Below are 8,623 nucleotides of genomic sequence, written 5' to 3'. Positions count from 1 at the left end.
TACCTTCTGCACTTGTCTGAGTCTGGTCTCAAGACCAACTCTGTAAGAGTTCATCTTAGTGCAATCAGTGCATACCATTACCATGTGGAAGGTAAGCCGATCTCAGGACAGCCTTTAGTTGTTCGCTTCATGAGAGGTTTGCTTTTGTCAAAGCCCCCTGTCAAGCCTCCTACAGTGTCATGGGATCTCAATGTCGTTCTCACCCAGCTGATGAAACCTCCGTTTGAGCCACTGAATTCCTGCCATCCGAAGTACTTGACCTGGAAGGTCATTTTCTTGGTGGCAGTTACTTCAGCTCGTAGAGTCAGTGAGCTTCAGGCCCTGGTAGCCCAGGCCCCTTACACCAAATTTCATCATAACAGAGTAGTCCTCCGCACTCACCCTAAGTTCTTGCCAAAGGTCGTGTCGGAGTTCCATCTGAACCAGTCAATTGTCTTGCCAACATTCTTTCCCCGTCCTCATTCCTGCCCTGCTGAACGTCAGCTGCACACATTGGACTGCAAGAGAGCATTGGCCTTCTACTTGGAGCGGACACAGCCCCACAGACAGTCCGCCCAATTGTTTGTTTCTTTTGATCCCAATAGGAGGGGAGTGGCTGTAGGGAAACGCACCATATCCAATTGGCTAGCAGATTGCATTTCCTTCACTTACGCCCAGGCGGGGCTGGCTCTTGAGGGTCATGTCACGGCTCATAATGTTAGAGCCATGGCTGCGTCGGTAGCCCACTTGAAGTCAGCCTCCATTGAAGAAATTTGCAAAGCTGCGACGTGGGCTTCTGTCCACACATTCACATCCCATTACTGCCTGCAGCAGGATACCCAACGCGACAGTCGGTTCGGGCAGTCAGTTCTTCAGAACCTGTTTGGGCTTTAGGATCCAACTCCACCCCCCGAAGGCCCTGTTTGTTCTGTTCCAGGCTACACTCTCAGTTAGTTGGTAAATTTTTTTAGGTCAATCTCTGTTATGTCCTCGCCGTTGCGAGGCCCAATTGACCATGGTTGTTGTTTTGAGTGAGCCTGGGGGCTAGGGATACCCCATCAGTGAGAACAAGCAGCCTGCTTGTCCTCGGAGAAAGCGAATGCTACATACCTGTAGAGGGTATTCTCCGAGGACAGCAGGCTGATTGTTCTCACAAACCCGCCCGCCTCCCCTTTGGAGTTGTGTCTTCCCTTAAGAGTATTGTCTTGCTACATACTGGACTGGCCGGCTCGAGCCGGTTTCGGGCGGGAAGACGGCCGCGCATGCGCGGTGCGCGCGAGGACTAGCAAAGGACTTTGCTAGTGAAGTTTCCGATTGGAGGGGCTGCCGTGGACGTCACCCATCAGTGAGAACAATCAGCCTGCTGTCCTCGGAGAATACCCTCTACAGGTATGTAGCATTCGCTATTTCCTGGAATGATTTTGTGGTGGCTGTAAGGCAGGGGATGGAGCTAGGAGGTACAGTAAGGTGAGGCTAGGGGTGTATGCTAAAAATCTCCACCTTGGTATTTCTATATGTGCTCCACTGGGGAAGGGTGAGCTCCACAAGGTTGTTGCCCCAGGAGCCTTAACATACCACTGCTGTAGTGACATACTACGGTCTGCTGCACCATGCCCTCAGCGGAGAAATGTGATGTCACTGAATATCTTGGACTCTGTCTCCATCTTCTAAAAGGAGGCTCAATACCTACCTGTCTGGACTGGTTGGCAGTGTAAAAGAAGAAGGAAACTGAAGGACAAGGGGTCATAAAATAAAGTTGTGGAGGGAAGCTTGAAAGGATTGTAAAAAATATATATATTTTCACTAAAAGTGGTAGTCACCTGGAAGAGAGCTTGGCAAAGATGGTAAAGGCCAAAAAGTATGGTCCTTAATTGGGGGGGGGGGGGGGGGGGGGGGGTTAAAGCACGGTAGTTTGCCACAAATGGTCAAACGGCTTAGACAGAGTTAATTATCTGTTGACATCTTCATAGTCTTTTATAAATTAAATCAAGATAAACAAATCATATAAAACACATTACTGTATTGTTTAAAATCACTACTGTATATAAATTTAAAGCAAGTCCCTATCAAAATATCCACAGAATAAGAGAAGCATGCTTCTGTATTACACCCTGTAAGAAATGATTTGAAAGGTCATGACCTGTAAACCAGGTTGAAACTATGTCCAAACTGAATTTATTTTCTGACTTTGATATTTGAACATGTGTATCCTCAAAGTGAATCTCTATTTTCATGGAAAGGTATGAAAGAGGAAAACTTTAAAACAGCAAATTGAAATCTACAGTTACTTCATTTATAGCCCACTAATATCATTTACATAGTTCATAGCGGATTACAACTAAAATATTAGATCACCAAGGTTGCCATAAGTATTACTTTCACAGTCATCAATATACTTTGCACTAACAACATAGTTACTAAAATAACTGCAGTATATTAATCACATGTTTATAAAACGTCTTCTATCCCTTCTTTAAAATATACCTAAAAGTATGCCTTAGTCTAAAAGGCAGAGAGTTCCATAAACCAGCAGCCTAATATGCAAATAAACAGGTAAACGACTTCCTTGAGGTAATCCCCTCAAGGGCTAGGAAAGGAAAATGAGAACAAACTTTGAGTATTATAATATTGTCCTACATTTGAATAACATACAAGAGAAATCAAATATTAAGGAATCAAGCCACATACAATCTTGAATAATAAACATCCTATTTAAAATAGTCCTATTCGGGATCTTAGTGGAAGCAGGAGCTCTGGGCAAGGAAGGCAAATGAATAGGAGTTTTGTACCTTTCTATGGAATAAATATATAAAAACTATGTGAAGCAAACTGAGTAATGTCAGGCATATTATAAACAAGATAATGAAGAAAATTAAGTCAGATAGTAACAGCTGAATGAATGACATGTAGTCAAAAAATGACAGCTTTTTAGTGTTTTCATGGTATACAAAAAATATTTTGAACCCAAAATAGAGAGAGAAAAATAAAAATATGTAAGGTGAACAATTAAAATCAACAATATGCTCATATAAAAGAGTTTGTTGATCAGGTGATGTGAAGGTGCAGTGTTTGTAAAGAACAGCCAGTTGAAAAGATGCCAAAACAAACTCCTATTCATTTGCCAATGTTCCCCCTTTTCAGATATTGAACATCACCTGTATCACATTGAGCTTAGCTTTACATCAACATATATCCAAATTAAGGTACTTGGACCTCGCTGTGCCTTTTATATTGTGTTTGTTCATACATTTTTAGAACTGTACTTGCATCTATTTATATATTCTAAAGTTGTATTAATTTTTATCATGTTTCATTTACTGTATGTTTTTATGCCTATATCTATATTAATAAATCCCACCTTGAACATTCTGAAGCTCACTCCAAGGCAGAGAAGCACAAAAATCCTGTAGTCTTCATAGGCTAGGACCAGTCACCCTCACTCATAGACCCGCCCTCAGCCACGCCCCATCTGTACATAAAACGCTACCTCAACATTCTGAAGACAACCTGCTGAAGCCATCTGCAAAATCCCTAAACAGTTTGTAAGTTCATGGTGGTGAAGCCATCCAACTCACCATGTCTCTCTGCCCCGCCCTCGAGGGCGGAACACAGAGAGTAAAGGGATCCATAAAGGCACCCCTACCAACTGGCAACCAGTGTTGCCAGGTGGGCGGTTTTCCCGCCCAATTGGGCGGTTTTCCTTGACCCGCCGTGGGAAATTTTTGCCCGCGGCGGGTCGCGGTTTTTTGGGCTTCTTTTTTTTCTTTTCCGCGGTTTTTTTGGCCGCGGGGGCGGGGTTAGTGATGTTTTGGGCGGGGCCGATGACGGGGGAGGCGGGGCCGGTGACGGCGGGGTTGATGACGGCGGGGGCGGGGGTGATTACGCGGGGTGGGGGTGTCAGGGGCGGGGTTTGAGTTTGGGCGGGTTTTGGGCGGTTTTTACGCTGGATTGGGTGGGAAAAAAATTTTCCACCTGGCAACACTGCTGGCAACCCCCTCCAACAAACAACGACCCAGGCAGGGGGAGTGTTTCTGTACTCCTTCCCCTGCCTAGGAATCGCTACAGGCTGCTGGCAAACTCCCCAACCACACGACCACAAAAGCCACCTGCAACCCCCCCCCCCCCCCACACACACACACACACAAACACATAAACTCACACATAAACACACACATGCAAACACACACATGAACGCACACACACACATAAACACACATAAACGCAAACACACACATAAACACAAACACACACACAAATGCACACACACACAAGCAAACACACACACACAAACGCACACACAAACAGCCTCGACAGTGCACCTCTAAGTGCCCCCCCCCCCGCTGCATCGCCACAACAACCCATGCAACGGGGCATCAGAAAGCCCCTACCCCCTTCCCTCCTCGCCGCATCACCCAACCCCTCCCCCGCCGCTTCACCAAGCCCCTCCCCCCCCACAACAACCACCTCGCCACCCGCGACCGCTAATACAAACTCTGTCCGGTGGCTGCTGCTGCTTCTATTCAGCAGCAGCAGCCCATACATAAAGAAAACAAACAAACAAAAAAACGACCTCCTAAAACGCACCTCCGTGGAGAACCATCTCACATTGGCTGACGTCTCTGCAGCCGCTCCTCCTCTCCCCTCAACATCAGTGCCCCTGCCGGAAGACCCCGGAGAAACGCCGAGGGGAAAGGAGGAGCGCATGCTGAGACTTCAGCCAATGTGAGTTGCTTCTCAACGGAGGTGCGTTTTAGGAGGATTATTTTTTTTGGTTTTCTTTATGTACGGGCTGCTGCTGCTGAACAGCAGAAGCAGCAGCCGCCGGACACAGTTTGTATTAGCGGTTGCGGGTGGCGAGGGGGTTGATGAGGGGGGAGGGGCTTGGTGATGTGCCATGGTGGGGGGGGTCGGGTGATGCGCGAAGGGGGGGACAAGGGGCTTTCTTTGGGTGCTGCGCCGGCTGGGGGGGGGGAAGTGGGGGTCTTGCTGGACATGGGTGGCTGGAAGGAAGCAGGGGGAGGGGAGGGTCGCTGCACATGGGTGGCTGCAGGGGGGGGGACAGGGAGATAGGGATGGGGCACCACACACCACATGGGTGCCTACAAGGGGGACAGGGGATACAGGACAGACACTGCAGGGCGGGCAGGGGGACAGAAGGGTTGGTGGTCATCAGAGGGGACAGGTGGGTCGATGGACATGGCTGGCCACAGGGGAGGAACAGGGAAAAAAGGAGAGGAGTGTCCTCAGACATGGGTGGCTGCACAGGAGAGTAGGGTCGCTGGACATGGGTAGCTGCAGGCGGGGCAGGGGGACAGAAGGGTCGCTGGACATGGCTGGCTGCAGGGGGGACAGGGGAGAGAGGAGGGACGCTGCCTGCAGGGGGACAGGAGGGATGCTGAGGGGGGGCCTGAGACCACATGGGTGGCTGCAGGGGAAGCAGGGGAGACAGGAAGGAAGCAGCAGGGGGAGAGGAGGGTTGATGGGCATGGGTGACTGCAGGGGGAACCCGGGGAGAGGAGGGTCGCTGCACATGCCTGGCTGCAAGGGGGCAGGGGAGAGGGAGGGGGTGAGGGGATTCCTCACACCACACACGCAGTCACTCATTCTCTGTCTGCCACATACACTCTCACTCACACACTCACTGTCTTTGTCCCTCTCTCACACACAGTGTCACACAGAAACACAAACACTATCTCTCACACACTCTCTCTCACACATTCTCTCTCTGACACACACGCTCCATCTCTCACACACGCTCTTTCTGAAACATACACTCCAAGGAAAACCTTGCTAGCGCCCGTTTCATTTCTAACAGAAACGGGCCTTTTTTACTAGTATATATATATTGTTCCTTCATGTATTTTTGCTGTCAATCTTCTACATATATTTTATTTATGTTGATTTTAATTTTTATATATGTATTTATAGATCCTGAAGAAGGCCTTTGTGGGCCGAAACACGACTCGTGTCGAGTCCTGGATGTTTACAATAAAGGTGTTTGTTTGGACATCGTCTGCTGCCCTTTTCTTTGTCACCCTTGTTGTGATTGTGTCTAAAAGGGTTACAGTTCTTCTATTTTCCTGCCATGTCAAAAAGTTGAAGCCACTTAGTTAGTCTATATTTCCCCTTTCCGACGCAGCTATTGTTCTGTGTACATTCAAAACAAAGCAAACAAACATATGAGCTGCTGCATCCACATTGTTGGTAGCATTTTTATTTAATCTCACTTATATTTTCAAACATGCCAGCTTTTGCAGCATGTGGATGTACACAGAGGAAGTATAACAACAGAATAACTTTTCATAGGTAGAGTAGTAATTTGTTATAAATCATAACAGTGTGTCATTTGGAGGGCTGGTTATAGGGACACCCTACCATGTGTTATATTCGTGCAGGGATTTTATTTTCTCCTGGTAAAGAGACATCATGTTATGAGAATCACTTGCTCAACATTCAGAGTTTCTATTTATTTATATATTTATGGTAGTTATATCCCACATTAAACATGAATTAAGTTGAAACCTGGGAGCATTTAAAATCTCTTTTTTTTTTTCCTGTGCCTAGATCAAAAGAGAAAGATGGTTTGTGGGAACTTGCTCCTTTTGTTTTATAATTAAATAAAGTAATGGAACTTGCTTATTTTCTTTTCTCAAGTCTACTGTGTACAGCAAGACAACATCCCTCTGTTTTTCTAATCGTAGGAGAATCGGCTTCAGACACTCAGTGAGCGAATCATAAAATATGTAGCTCACTGACTCTAACCGGTGGCTTCCATTGTAGTATAATAAGCCTACCTCGAGTATCCTCATTAGCCTGAAACTTCTACTTTTTCTTTTTTCGTGTCACTTTATAATATTCTATTTAAAAGGTACACTTATCTGCTGCTTCCCATATAGGACTTCCGGTACGCCCTACAGCGAGCTCCCGTTTCGCCACCAGCTTCATAAGGAGCAGTACCGTTTCAAATTTGAGACCTTCCTATACTTTCAAACTTGTTTTATGCAGTGGTATATCATAAAAATGCACTTATTATTATTACTATTTTAAAAAAAAAGATAAATAATGACAGCAGAGCCACCTTCATGCATAAGTCCAGAGTCAGTCTAAATGTGCCAACATTTTCCAGTTCTGATATATATTTATTCTAAATGTCAGTTTTCAACAGCATTTTCTCAGTTATTACCCAAATTCAAACACAATTATAATGTTAATACGTTTTGGATGCTACTGAATTCTATTATTCTGTCTCACTGTATTTCCAGTTTTGGCACAGTATAAGTCATCACAAGGACAAAATGTAAGAAAACCAATGGACTGCACTAGGGGCTTATAGCCCATTTAGTTATGTTTGAACAAATGAGAGATGTTTAGTTAGTGTTATAATTGATCCATATTTCAGTTACCTGTTATTGTTGACACTTTATGTTCATTGTTCAATATTTGTTAAGACAATAAACACTACTCAGTTTATTGCCTGTGCTGCCTGGACTGATAATCCTGGTGGTTTATGTGATGGGTCTGTGAGTGCTTTCTGGGAATTGTGGGACCACTGGGAGTGAGGGCCCAGTAACCTAGAAATCAGTGGGGATAATTTGAGAGCGGGAGACTGGCCCAGAGGTGGTTGGGACCCAGTCAATGGGAGGAGGGAGTTAGTGTAGAGCACAAGCAACAGCTGCAGATGGACCTGAGCTGTGCTGGGGGATAGACCCTGTAATGGCCACAGAGTAACCTCAGGCGGGTGGCTAGGTGTTTCATGACATAGTGTTCTTAGCATGCATGGTTCATAGGTGCAGGCACCTACTTTCCTTTATAGAATACTAGTATAATCAAGTATTAACATTCAGGCACTCTCCCTTATGCCAACCTAAGTGCAGCAGGTACTTGTATATCTTAGAATATTCAGTAAGTTACATGCATAAGTGGGAGCCCTGCCCATGCCTCACCCTATGCAAATATGTACTGTTAAGTTAAACAGGTATTTGCAGAATGGCACTTAAACACCATGCTGGCATATACATGTATAAGTGCAAATGAATCATTATGAGACTTCAGTGCGCACATCTCTGACTAGTACCTTCCGCTATTTCTTTTGTAATTTACAATTATATTAGGCATCGTTTTTTTGTATATAGAGGTTGTCTGTGATACCTGAGGGAGGCAGTTCTCTCTGCCGAAACACTGCCAGTGTTGGGTCCTTTACTGGTACTTCGAAAAAAGAGTATTCTAACTACATCTCCTGTGGTGATTTGTCCTTTAGCCAGCCTGGTTTTCATAGAAGTTTTTTTCCTGTTTGCTGTGCCTTTGTGTAAATTCAAAACATATACACGTGTATTGTGCAACTAATGTTAGTACTTAGCTTACAGAACTGACCCCTATATGTGTTGGCTCCCTAAAATAAAAATGATACTTCTTCCTTGCAGTACAGGCTATATAGCAGGGGCAGCAAAATATTGATTTGGTTAGAGGGGCCAAAGAAACGTCTCTAGCTTTGCCCCCAAATTCTCTGGTTGCTATGCCTTATTAGGCAAAATATTAGTGGGGCCACAGGCCACCCCATTCTGCTGCTTATGGGCAATCAACATATCACTATCTAATAAAACCCAAGCACTATCTCTGAATCAAACTGTGGTAATGAGTGCAGAGC

The sequence above is a fragment of the Microcaecilia unicolor genome, chromosome 6 (assembly GCF_901765095.1).
Source record: "Microcaecilia unicolor chromosome 6, aMicUni1.1, whole genome shotgun sequence".
Taxonomy (NCBI): domain Eukaryota; kingdom Metazoa; phylum Chordata; class Amphibia; order Gymnophiona; family Siphonopidae; genus Microcaecilia; species Microcaecilia unicolor.
This window is presented reverse-complemented; position numbering follows the sequence as displayed.